Source organism: Hemicordylus capensis, chromosome 1, assembly GCF_027244095.1.
Source record: "Hemicordylus capensis ecotype Gifberg chromosome 1, rHemCap1.1.pri, whole genome shotgun sequence".
In the NCBI taxonomy this organism is placed as follows: domain Eukaryota; kingdom Metazoa; phylum Chordata; class Lepidosauria; order Squamata; family Cordylidae; genus Hemicordylus; species Hemicordylus capensis.
Window position 1 is genome coordinate 392,205,407 of NC_069657.1, and position 12,979 is coordinate 392,218,385.

Sequence of the window (12,979 nt, forward strand, 5' to 3'; positions counted from 1 at the left end):
GCATTTCCCCGCTGCGCCACTTAAGGTGACAACGACTGTACTAGGCCAAAGTAAAGAAGGAAGTTGTCTGATGTTAAACCAAAGGCATTGTAGCTTTAATGAGATTCTCGGGTTCTGAGATCACTGTAGCAGCCAAGGAGGAAGTTATGACCTTTCCTTTGGGATGTGACTCGCAACACAGCAATGTATATCTTTGTAATCTTTGTAATAATTAAAGTCATCTGAGGAGGTTTGTCTCCAGTTACCACTGGCTCGTCTGGTGGCGACTCAGAGGCAGGCCTTCTCTATGGCTGCTCCAGGGCTGTGGAATGCGCTCCCTGCGGAAATCCGTAATTTGAATTCTCTATTAGCCTTCAGGAGAGCCCTTAAAACGTATCTATTTGGCCTGGCTTTCCAGGGTTTTTAAACTGGTTTTAATATTTTAACCCAGTTTCAAGGTTTTTAATTACTGCGACTGTTTAATTGTTGTTATATTGTTTTTTAATTTTTGTTTTAGCTCTTTACCGTTTTAATGGTTTATTTTAATTGTAACCCCCCCTGAGCCATTTTGGAAAGGTGGTATAAAAATCACATAAATAAATAAATAAATAATCTCCTGATCACATGACATCAAAATGCACACTGATTTCATGACAGCTGGAAAAAGCAGTTAGCTGAAAAGTAGCAGCTCATGTGCTTAGCAACTGTGTGTGTGTGTGTGTGTGTGTGTGTGTGTGTGTGTGTGTGTGTGACATATTTACACCTGTGCTTCATGAGACACTGACATCTGGTTCATTGACAGATGTCGCCTAATGGGTGCAATCCACCTGGGATGTTACCATCTGCCCTACAAAGGCAAATAGAATTTGTGCTTAAAGTTTAGCCTTTTTTCTTAAAGCACCTCCATTATGTTCAGTGTCTGGTGCAAAAAACAAACTGGATAGTAAAAATACTGATCTAAACATTACAGCATATAGCATTACTCAGTAGCCACTTTTCCAGCTATGCTTTTTTAAAAAGTAATGCTACATCTGAAACAGTTAAAATCAAAACTTAGTTCTGTTAAGCGGTACAATGAATGTAGGGCTGGCTTTAAAAAATTTAAATAACTTGCATTTTGAATCTAACAGACTGAATATTTTGGTCAGCATGACATGACCAGAACCACAGCCAGTGGGTGCAGTGACCCATTTGGAGGAGTGTTTCACCTTAAGAGCTTAAAAAAAACAATCACCAAGCTCTTTTATTTGCAACAGGTTCAGTTTAAAGAATGGGAATTTGTTTTCAGAATAGGAAAATGTTTGGATTTTAAAATATACATATCTGTGGTGACCTGTGTCCCCTTCCCAAATGCTAATATGCCAAACACCACACATTTTTACATAACTTCAATTCCAGGAAAAATAGAAAGCTATAGCTGTTCTAAGGGTAGCGTTGGTTATATGCTTTCTCTGAAAAAAATGTATTTGGAACATGTCTGGTGGCGTTTTTGCATTTTCATCAGGCATTTTCTGTATCTTTTTAAGAACAGAATTCTGTGTAAAATATTTAGGACACAATGTTGAAGAATTTTTGTTTCTTACCTTTTGGCAACCTTTGATCAACACACTCTCTTCATTCAATGCTACAGCATTAAGTCATACAAAACAAAAATTACTGCAGTTATTTTAGGAATTTTCCTTCCCCAGAAGGAACAGGTACGCAGTCTGGAGGTGCTTCTGGATCCAAGTCTCTCCCTGGTGTCCCAGGTTGAGGCAGTGGCCAGAGGTGCCTTCTATCAGTTTCGGATGATACACCAGCTGCGTCCATTTCTTGAGATAGATGACCTCAAAACAGTGGTACATCTGCTGGTAACTAGGGATGGGTCCGGACCGGTCCAGAGGCCATTGTGGTCCGATGGGAGGAGGAGAAGGAAGGCAGCCACGCTGTATGTGGGGGGAAGTTGCCTGGGAGCTGGAAGTGAGGCTGGGCAGGGTGCGTCAGCGCGTCCTCCCTGGCGGAGCTCCTCTCAGTGGCTGCTGGCGGCGGCTCAGGATGGGGGAGCTGCCGGGCGGAGAGGCGCCAGAGGCCGGCTCAGTGCTGTGCCGGCTTCTCGTTCGGGTTTACCATTGGCATCAGCAGTTACCTTTTAAAATGTGAGTCACTCGGCAACAGGATCTTCCTTTTGCAGAGCTGCGCGCGCGCCCACCCCGTCCTGGAGGCTGCATTGCAGAGGGACAAGGGGCGGCAGGGAGGTATCCTGCCGCCCCAATTACTACAATAAATACGAGCTCTGGAGGGGGGAAAGCGGCGGGAGGGGTAAGTAAACCCTCCCCGCCCTTAAAGGAACCTACCCCACAGTGCTGGACCGCAGCTCTGTGGTTCCGTGCACACCCCTACTGGTAACCTCCAGACTGGATTACTGTAATGTGCTCTATGTGGGGCTGCCCTTGTATGTAGTCCGGAAACTACAGTTGTTCCAGAATGCAGCAGCCAGGCTGGTCTCTGGGTCATCTAGGAGAGGCCATATTATTCCCATATTGAAGGAGCTACACTGGCTGACGATATGTTTCCAGGCAAAATACAAGGTGTTAGTTATTCAGAGCCTTTGGAGTGGGCGGTATATCAAATGTTTCAAATAAATAAATAAATAACCTATAAAGCCCTAAATGGCTTGGGCCCTGGGTATTTAGGAGAACGTCATCTTCATCATGATCCCCACCCCCCCATTGAGATAATCAGGAGAGGTCCGTTTACATTTGCCACCGGCTTGTCTGGTGGCTACTCAGGGGGGGGCTTTCTCCGTTGCTGCCCCGAGGCTTTGGAATGCGCTCCCCAGTGAAATAAGAGCCTCCCCATCTCTGACAGCTTTTTAAAAGTCTTTAAAGACGCATCTGTTCACCCAGGCTTTTAACCAATACTGTTTTGATTGTTTTTAATGTTGTTTTAGAATATTGTTTTAAACATTTTAAATTGTTGTGTTTTAAATTTGTTTTTTTGTTTTTAACTAATGTTTTAATGTTTTTTTATCTTGTTGTAAACCTCCCAGAGACACAAGTTTTAAAAATATAAAAATATATTAAATTAAATAAATAAATAAATAAATAAATAAAATATATTCTGCATAAAGTTATCTATAAATTTGTAAACATATTGTACGTTAAGTGTATGTTGGTTTAAAGTGTTCAATATAAATTAGTTTAAAGCTTCTGAACAACTGTTCTTATTCAGCACATGCTTCTGATGTTAATTCATAGACACTGAAGTCTGTATTCATTCTTGGGCTTATTAGAGGGATGGTTACAGATGGAACTCATTGATTTTCCATTCATTTCTTTGAAGCACCACCTGGTAATGTGGCAAGACAGACTATGCAGCATGTAGGAGGAACACTATGACCCTGTTTTGTCTCTTACATCATCTAGGAAATTTGATTGTATAAAATGGCAAGCAGTTTCTAACATTTACAATCATTTCTATAATGACAATGCCAGTTTTAAAAGAGGAGTTAGTTCTCACTTATCTATGAGACTGTCTTTAAGTCAAGGAAATCTTGTCTTTGCAGAAGTTCGATGGCCCTCAAGTCTTCCTGCTGTGTGTTTTGATATTTAAGGTACTGCTCCTTTGTTTGCATGCTCTGTTTTCTACGTAACTGGAATATCTCCAGGATGTCAAGGCAACTAATCACACATTATGTTCCACACTCAGTCTGTGTACCCTGTACTCAGATATAGATCTATACGCAGGTATAGTTATTCACATATGTTGAAAGCAGATACAGCACAGCAGTACGCTTCCTAGCTGTACAATGCATTTGAGGGCTGTGTACCCAGATTCGCTTCTAGAATGAACAAAGGTACTTTCATTCACACACCAAAGTGTGCATGTGTACAGACATCTGAATGCAGGTACAACATAAAGTCTGAATATGTCATATCTATATGCTTTCCTAAAAGTTAAAACCTAGATTATTTCATGGCCTGCCAAAAGCAGACTCTATAAATTTTTTAAGTTGTTTCTGATGAAGGCTAAGAGGTATTCCCCCATGCGGTTAGATCAGCTGTAAATGAACACTACTGATATTTCATCTGGAGCTTAAGCCTTTGCTTCAGAGGCTCAACATGCAGAAATGTTGAATAGGTATTGATTCCAGGAAGATTACATCAAACAAATCTAGTATTAAAAGACTGGTGTTCAGTAATAAGTCGGAGAGAGAGCCATTTCTGTTGTTTTTTCTGTACTGAAGGTAAGAAGAATTAGCTTTCCTCTTCTAAATGTCCAGGCCACCAACTTCTACAAATAATATTAGTGGGCCAACCATGCTTGCTTCCCCCTCCCCCCCAAGCTTCCGCTGAAAGTTATATGGATCATTTATTTGATCATTTATTGTCATACAAATCTCATCCTTAAAATTCAACCTTCGAACTTCCTCTATCTTACCAGTTCATTTTAATAATTTTTTTCTGTGTTTTTGTAAAAACAAAACAAAACTTGATACATTAAATAATGAATGGTGCTTTGTATGGTATCTGTTCTTCTACCTAACCCATTAAATATTAAAAATGATTTCTTCAGGGGAGCCATTTGCCTGGTATAGATATACCTTCTGCTTGCACACAAGCAAAACACTGTAAGAAAAGCATAGACCTACTACCATGAAACTTTGGAAAGATTAACAGTGTCTTCGAGCAAGGTCCCTACCCTTGAAAGTCTTTCTGTTTAGTCCTTGTTCCCCTTTGCTGATACTGTCTTCAATTTATTAATCCTTAAATGGATTTATAGTACATATATGAGTGTGATATCATTATCAGTAGCCCCTCATTTCTCACAATTAACTCATTTCTTTCCCTTGATGTGCAACATCCTTTACAAATGACCCCCATGTTGCCAAACAGTATTTCTGAAGCATTTTGTTTCCAAGAGTGTCTTTGAGTAGTCTGGGAACCCACTCTTAGATGTTCATCTACTTGTTCACAAATTGTTATGTGAAGGTCTTTATAGCAGCAATGATGTCTCTCTGATGATATTTCCCCTTTGGAAATGGCTCAACATATGTAGCAGCTTGGTAACACAAAGTTGTGGTCAAGTTCATTGTTGAAGGGATGAAGCCCACTGAAAATGCTCCATTCATCTATGGTGCACACTGCATTATGGTTACAACTCCTCTGCACTAATCAATGCTACACACACGATTCCCAGGCCACCTCAGATAAATGTAATACAATCCAACTATAAATGCCACAAGCACACAGCAAGAACTGAAAGGGCATACAGAGCAAACAAACACAAAAGCAGGTAAGCCGAATAACAGACTACATGCATGGTGAGTCACAAGTGTAGCCAGATGTGCCATTACAGATGGACTTTGGAGCACAAGTCTCTGTTCCTGCCATTTCCTTTTTGCTGCTGCTGCTGCCTCCAATAAGGAAGCCTCCAGCAACCTTAGCAACAGCAGCAATGACGGTGAGGCTGCTGGGGCAGGCTGGCAGCGAATGAGTGAGCCCCCCACTGCTCCTCAAGTTGTAGACATCAAGCAGGCCAGTATGCACACTTCCCTCCCTTGCACCCCCACGAATTGCCCCCACCCGATCCTGAGCAGAAAGAGCAACACCACTCCAAAATCCCCAGGCACAGCACAGGAAGATTGGAATATCCTCCAAAGTCATGGGCAACAGCAAACAGGTGTAAGAGGCTCTTGTGGAGACCAGCAGTTCAGAGATGAATTAAGTGGAAACGTTCCAACAATTGCAATATTTATCTCCCCATTCTGAATTCTAACTCTCTCTTTTTTCAAATAGGACAGCCAGCGACGAGTGGGGGGAGGGGCAGGAGTACAGCGGCGGGGGGGGGATGTGCAGCAGAAACTGTATTTGTGCATTTGAGAATAATGGGATTTAAATAAAGAGGAGAGTTGTAGAAATAGATGGGGGAGAAGTGTCTCAGTCTTCAAGTATAGTTTGGGAAAGGAAATAATTCCATCTTTTTTTTTTTTTTTTGCAAAGTACCTTCTTTTTCCTACCTTCTCTTATTTTCCTATCGTTCCTTCCCTTCTCCCTCTTTGTCTCTTTCTCTTAAGTTCTCTGTTCATTCTTAGTTTCCCTTCTCTGTTATATTTTTCTTTTTCAATTAGAAATAGTTTGGGTAGTGCTCACAGGGGCTGATTTGGCTTCTTTAGCAGTTTGAAGAAAAACTTAGGGCATACCCCGCAGGGTTTATTCTAACTCTGTGTTGGAGATTGTGCTGCCACTTGAGTGTCTTTGGAAAAGCAAGTTTCTCTGTATTGCTAGACTCTCTCGTGTGTTATCCAAAAGTTCAACCGAGCATGATACTGAGATGCATTTGTGATGGCAGTTTAGTGAATTTTTTTTACATCCAATGTGTCACCTGCTTTACTCCAATGTTGGTTTGGCAGTATTGTTACTTGGGCGCTTTCCAAATTAGCCACTCAACAATGGCAAAATGCTTCTGTTCAGGCAAATCACATTCAAAACATAAATAGCCAAGCGCCCAGCAGGGGGAGCAGTTCCACGAAAACTAACAACCTGAAAAAACAGCAACTTTTTTACACTGGATATATGTTCTGCACTATATCGCAGTGATTAAATTCGAAACAAGGCATTGGAAATATGAATGGCACCCTGCTGTCAGCGTAGGGACTGCGGCGTCACAACACAGGAAGTTTGGAGCCACACTTCAGAGATACGCCGTGAGGCCATTGCAGGGGCTAATCTGGAAAGCGCCTTGCAGATAGAAATTGACAAGCCTTTTCTATCTGAAGAGCTGAGATGGTGGGAAATGCATCACTAGTTGAATTTCTGTCCTCCAAGCAGTTGCTAAAGTCAGAGAAGACCTGCCACAAAAGCAAGTGTCTTAGATGGCAAAATAAGTAAGGTTGCAGAGGAAGGGATTTTCTACACTTGGTTCAGAAAAGTGTCTCTGGGCATGATCAATGGTGCCTTTGTCTTCTCTGTAAACCCATGAGAATCCTATTCCTCCTCTGAGAACTTGCTTGCTACATACATTTTCTTTGTTCTGCAGGTACTTTCATAATGTCTAAACATGCTAACTGGTGTCTGTGGAGATGATGCTTATTGGGGTGGTGGGGCATAATGGCATTAGGTCCTATTACCTATCTGCAACTCTGAGTATAGCAAACATATTACGTGTAGCAGCATATTAAGGAATTGAATAGTGAGAATCAAGCTAGAAGATGCTTACTTCTCAATTTAGCTTATGTAAAATCCAAATTAGCTTATATACAAGTGGAGCACTGCCAAGGTAATCCAACACAGATGTGGTGGACTTCACAAGAGGAAACTTCTCAAAAATGAAGGCATTGGTAAAAAGGAAGCTGAAAGGGAAAGTCAGTAGGGTCAAGGTACTCAAGAAAACATGGAACTTATTTAAAACCACAATAATAGAAGCTTGGTTGGAGTATATACCAAGAAGGAGGAAAGGGACTACCAATTTCAGGAGGAAGCCAGAATGGCTAACAAGAAGGGTCCAGGAAGCTCTAAAAGGGAAGAAGACATCCTTCAGAAAATGGAAGTCCTGCCCAAATGAAGAGAACAAAAAGGAACATAAACTCTGGCAAAAGAAATGCAAGGAGACAATAAGGGATGCAAAAAGAGAGTTTGAGGCGCATATAGCTAGAAGTGTCAAGGGGAATAACAAAAACTTCTTTAAATATATCAGAAGTAGAAAACCTGCCAAGGAGGCGGTTGGACCCTAAGATGATGAGGGTGTGAAAGGAGAAAAAGGAGATTGCAGAGAAGCTGAATAAGGAGTTTGCATTTGACTTCATGTCAGAAGATACTAACTCTATCCCCACTCCATAACTGAGCTTTTCAGGCTTGGAGGTTGAACAATTTGGCCAATTTGAAGTTATGTCTTTAAAAACTAAAAATTAATAAATCACCAGGGCCAGATGCCATCCACCCAAGAGTTCCGAAGGAAATCAAATGTGAAATTGCTGATCTCCTAGCAAAAATATGTAACTTGTCCCTACAATCAGGCTCTGTACCAGAGGATTGGAAATAAGCTAATGTAACCCCAGTTTTCAAAAAAGGATCCAAGGGGGATCCAGGAAACTCCTAGTTGGGAAGCTTAACTTCTGTGCCAGGAAAATTGATGGAAATCATACTTAAGGACAAAATTGTTAAACATATAGAAGAATAAGTAGGGGTGTGCATGGTTTTGGTCCGGTGCCATTGGAATGACCTCCGGACCAGTCCGGCGGTACGGAGGTTCAGATGGGTGGGGGACTGTAACTTTAAGCGGGGGGGGTGATAGTACTTACCACCCCCCACCGCTCTTCCCCCTCCGGCGCTGGTCCTTTGAAAAATCTTCTTGGGGCGGCAGAGTTCCTCCCTGCCGCCCCGGCCCCCTTCGTTGTTCCTTAAGGTGCAAAAGAGACGAGCGCTAGCAGTGCGCATGCGCCCTGCGCGGCATGCGCGCTCGTCTCTGATGCTGCCCCACGCGCGCGCCGCATACGCGGACTCGATGTCTGGATAAAACAAACCAGTCAATAACACCTGTCTGACTGTGTAAACAAGAAATAATAAATAATAATAATAATAACCAGGAAAATCATGACCATCAATCATGCTCTGCACCCCCGCAGTGATGTCGATAGGCTCTACCTCCCTCGCAGCTCAGGTGGAAGAGGAATGCTGCAAGTCCATCAAACAGTAGAGGAGGAGAAAAGAGGCCTTGAAGAATATATCAAGGACAGTGAAGAAGATGACTTCAAATGGTCAATAATGCGAAACTATTCAACACCAATGAAACAAAGCAGGCCTACAAGAAAGAACCGAGCAGAAAAATGGAAAAATAAGCCACTGCATGTTCAATATTTGCACAATATAAGTGGAAAATCAGACATTACCAAGACCTGGCAATGGCTTAAGAATGGCAACTTGAAGAAAGAAAGAGAGGGTTTAATACTGCCTGCACAAGAACAGGCACTAAGAACAAATGCAGTAAGAGCAAAAGTTGAAAAATCCACAACAAACAGCATGTGCCGCCTTTGTAAAGAAGCAGATGAAACCGTGGACCACTTAATCAGCTGTTGTAAAAAGATCACACAGACTGACTACAGACAAAGGCATGACAAGGTAGCAGGGATGATACACTGGAACATCTGCAAAAAATACAAGCTACCTGTAGCCAAACGTTGGTGGGACCATAAAATTGAAAAAGTTGAAGAAAATGAAGATGTAAAAATATTATGGGACTTCCGACTACAAACAGACAAACATCTGCCACACAATACACCAGATATAACTGTAGTCGAGAAGAAAGAAAAACAAGTGAAAATAATTGACATAGCAATACCAGGGGATAGCAGAATAGAAGAAAAAGAAATAGAAAAAATCACAAAATACAAAGATCTCCAAATTGAAATTGAAAGGCTGTGGCAGAAAAAGACCAAAATAATCCCAGTGGTAATTGGCGTCCTGGGTGCAGTTTCAAAAGACCTTGAAGAGCACCTCAACACCATAGGGGCCACAGAAATCACCATCAGCCAATTACAAAAAGCAGTTTTACTGGGAACAGCCTATATTCTGCGACGATATCTATAACAATTGACAATAAAATTCAGCCATCCCAGGTCCTTGGGAAGGACTCGATGTCTGGATAAAACAAACCAGTCAATAACACCTGTCTGACTGTGTAAACAAGAAATAATAATAATAATAATAATAATAATATCTCCAATGGAGCCAGGCGACATACTACGGTCATGTAACTAAACACAAAAACGTAAGATGTGTTCCAATGGAAGGGGCCAAATATCTCAGAGTCCAACAGGCTGCCTAAACTGGCCAAACTCACGTAAGGCCACTGTGTATCAAGCCCTGGTGCTAGGGGCCAAAGAGAAATGAATGGTCTGTTTTACTTCACATCTCCAAGGATACACAGACTGGCAGAAATAACTTGGGAAGCTCCTTGGCCGCCGGAGCAAGTGCCCAAAATTGCTCCTCCTGCATCCGAGACAGCATGTCTGCAATGCTGTTATCTAATCTGGGGACATGTGCAGCAAAGTATTGTGCCACAAACATTGCAGGCTGACATTCTGAACAAGGCTCATAACTGAGGACTCCACGAGGACTCCACGAAGTCCTGGAGTTAATCACCTGCATGGTAGCCATGTTATCATACCAAAAGTGATTGGCAGATTCCCCGAACCAGATATGCGCTGCCATAACTATAGGGGGAAACACCAGAAATGTTAAATTGCCACGTAATGCCCGGGAGACCCAGGACTTAGGCCAATTGGTGGCGCACCAGCGGCCACGAAAGCATAAACCAAAGCCCTGTGCCCCAGATGCGTCTGAATAAACTTTTAAACCACTCTCCAACAAAAATCTGCAACATCACCGAGAGATGTCATTAAAGACACTTAAAAATTCAATCCACATGCGGGCATCCTACCTGATCTCCTTGGTTACTCAGCTACGGTGATGGGCTCCTCTAAGCCCCTTAGTGGCATCGCAAAACCTCCAAAGAAAAGTTCCGCCAGGCACAATCACTCTATAAGCAAAGTTCAAGTTTCCAAAGGCGACTTGTAACTTTTTGGCTCCCAAAAGACTGGTGAGCCGAAGCCGCAAATCCCCAATCTTATCAGCTGGTAACCAGCAATGCTGTACCACTGTATCGATCTCAATACCCCAAAAGGATAAAGTCGTGGAAGGACCTTTTTTCTTTTCAACCACTAGTGGGATGCCCAACACATGTGCTACATTCTGAAAGGTCCGCATAAGATGTACATTGCATGGAAGAGCCAGGACTGGCAAAGAGAAAGTCAGCCAGAAAATAGATGACCAAGTCCAAGCCTCCATGGCTTCGGCGTGTAGTAATCAATGAAAAAGAGTGCTGCCAGTGGGACCTTGTCCCATGGCTGCCAGCAGGCTCCCTATGACACCTATATCTTTTCCACAAATATTGCTACCAAGCCAGATTTCCCAAACTTTATACTTGTGCATATCAGCAGCCAGTGCAACTGCTTAAGAACAGGAATCATGTGGCCTCTCGGGGATACTTACCCAGTCAGCATTTCACTAAACACTGGCATTTGATTTTCTTATCTAAATGCAGGACATTCATCTTTCTTGAATTTCATCTTGATTAATTTCTCTGTGTGTTTCTGTCATGCCACTAGATGTCAGTAGTGCACCAAGTTTGTGTTTTCATGATCAATTTGCAAGCTTATAGCTAAAGAAAAAAGCTGGAGCCTTGCCCAATTGTTCTCACAAGATCCATTTGAAATATCTAACCAAAAGCGAGATACTTGGCCAATATCCCAAAGATTGATTTAAGATCTCTATCTCTTTCTGTTAGAGCAAAGAGAAACCTGCCCATTTCTAGTGTCACCAATTTGAGATCCTTGCAAGATAACTCCAAGGACCTGTTCAATTCTTAAAATATAGTCCTAAGTCTTCAGTTTGGAATTCATGTATGCTCAGGCGCTACATTGGGGTAAACACACCACCCTCTGGAGTCCTCTGGTTCCCTTGCGAAATACAGCAGTTTCCTGGCAGAGGACACGAGAAAGGACAAACAATATGGCTTTTAAATGTTTATTTAACTAATAAAAGGTCTTCCTGACAGCACACTTAAGAAAACAGCCCAGGCACCCAACTCCTAGAGTTCAAAAGTTCATGGTTCAGAGGTCCCCAAAGAATCTCCTGCTCTATGAATAGGCACAGCCATTGAGGGCTTTATAGGTAATAACAAGCACTTGGGATTTATTTATTTATCACATTCATTTCACTCGGAAACATAGCAGCAGCCAGTGCAATCTTTTTAAATTGGTGTTATACAGTCCCTTCAAGTCTGGCTGCCACATTCTGTACAAACTGTAGTTTTCCGACTATGTGCAAAGGCAGCCCTGTGTAGAGTGCATTACAGTAGTCAAGTTTGGAGGTTACCAACATAGCCACCACTGTTTTAAGGTCATTTACCTCCAGAAACTGGCATAGCTGACGTATTGGTCATCGCTAATAAAAAGTGCTCCTGGGCATTTTCCAGACTACGAGATCTGCAATGGTTAATGCGTTGCAAACTGTGATGGAATAGTGTAACGGTTTCAAAGTGAGAGTAAAGGGTTGTTTAATGCTTCGTTGTAAGCTGGTGGCCATTCATCTTTTCCATCTCCTAAAATGTATTTTCCAGGCAGTGTCCATATTCTCCTTGAAATACATTTATCTGCCCCTCCTCCTGCTCCATTTGGGTCAATGGACTCGTGGAGTGTGTGTGACATGTGTTGTTGTTGTTGTTGTTGTTGTTAAAAAAACCTATTTTTCTTAATGGGGGAGTGAAAGGAAATCCTGTGGTGAGTCTGGAAGGGGGAAGAGAGCAACTGGCATGCCTGGGTGGAAGCTCTCTTTCATGGCGGTGGCAACCAGCAGCCCTTCGGCTCCCACGCCAGAAGCCAAGGCAAGTGTGCGGGCAGCCTCGCTGAGCAGAGCAGGCTGCTCGCCACTCACTGGCCGCTGCTCCCCCCACAGAGTCGAGGCGGGCACGCATGCAGCCTTGCCACTTGCTGGCCACCACCACCACTCCCCCCCTGAGCCGAGGCAGGCATGCGGGCAGCCTTGCTGCACAGAACAGGCCCTTCGCCTCTCGCAGGCCACCGCTGCCCCCATACACACACATGGCGGCGGCCATTCTGGCAGCCATGTTGCTAGAAGCCGAGGCGGGCGAGCAGAGCAAGCTGCTCACCGCTTGCTGCCTCAGCTACCGCTCGCTGCCCTCCCAGATGACGCGGATGGCAGGAGGCTGGAGCTGAGTGAGCAGTGAGGCAGGCTGCTTGCGCCGCCGTCAAGGCACCACCACCTCCAAACGTGGTGCCCGGGGCAATCACACCAGTTGCTCCGCCCTAAGGAGGGACCTGCCCCAGGCAGAGCCTCACTAGGGCTGGGTAGCCTTGTGGCTTTCTCCTCTCCGCCATCGCCCTTGCTGCTTTCCTCCTGCCAGGCCTTCTACTGAGGAAGGAGGATGGCGGCCACGCTTCTCA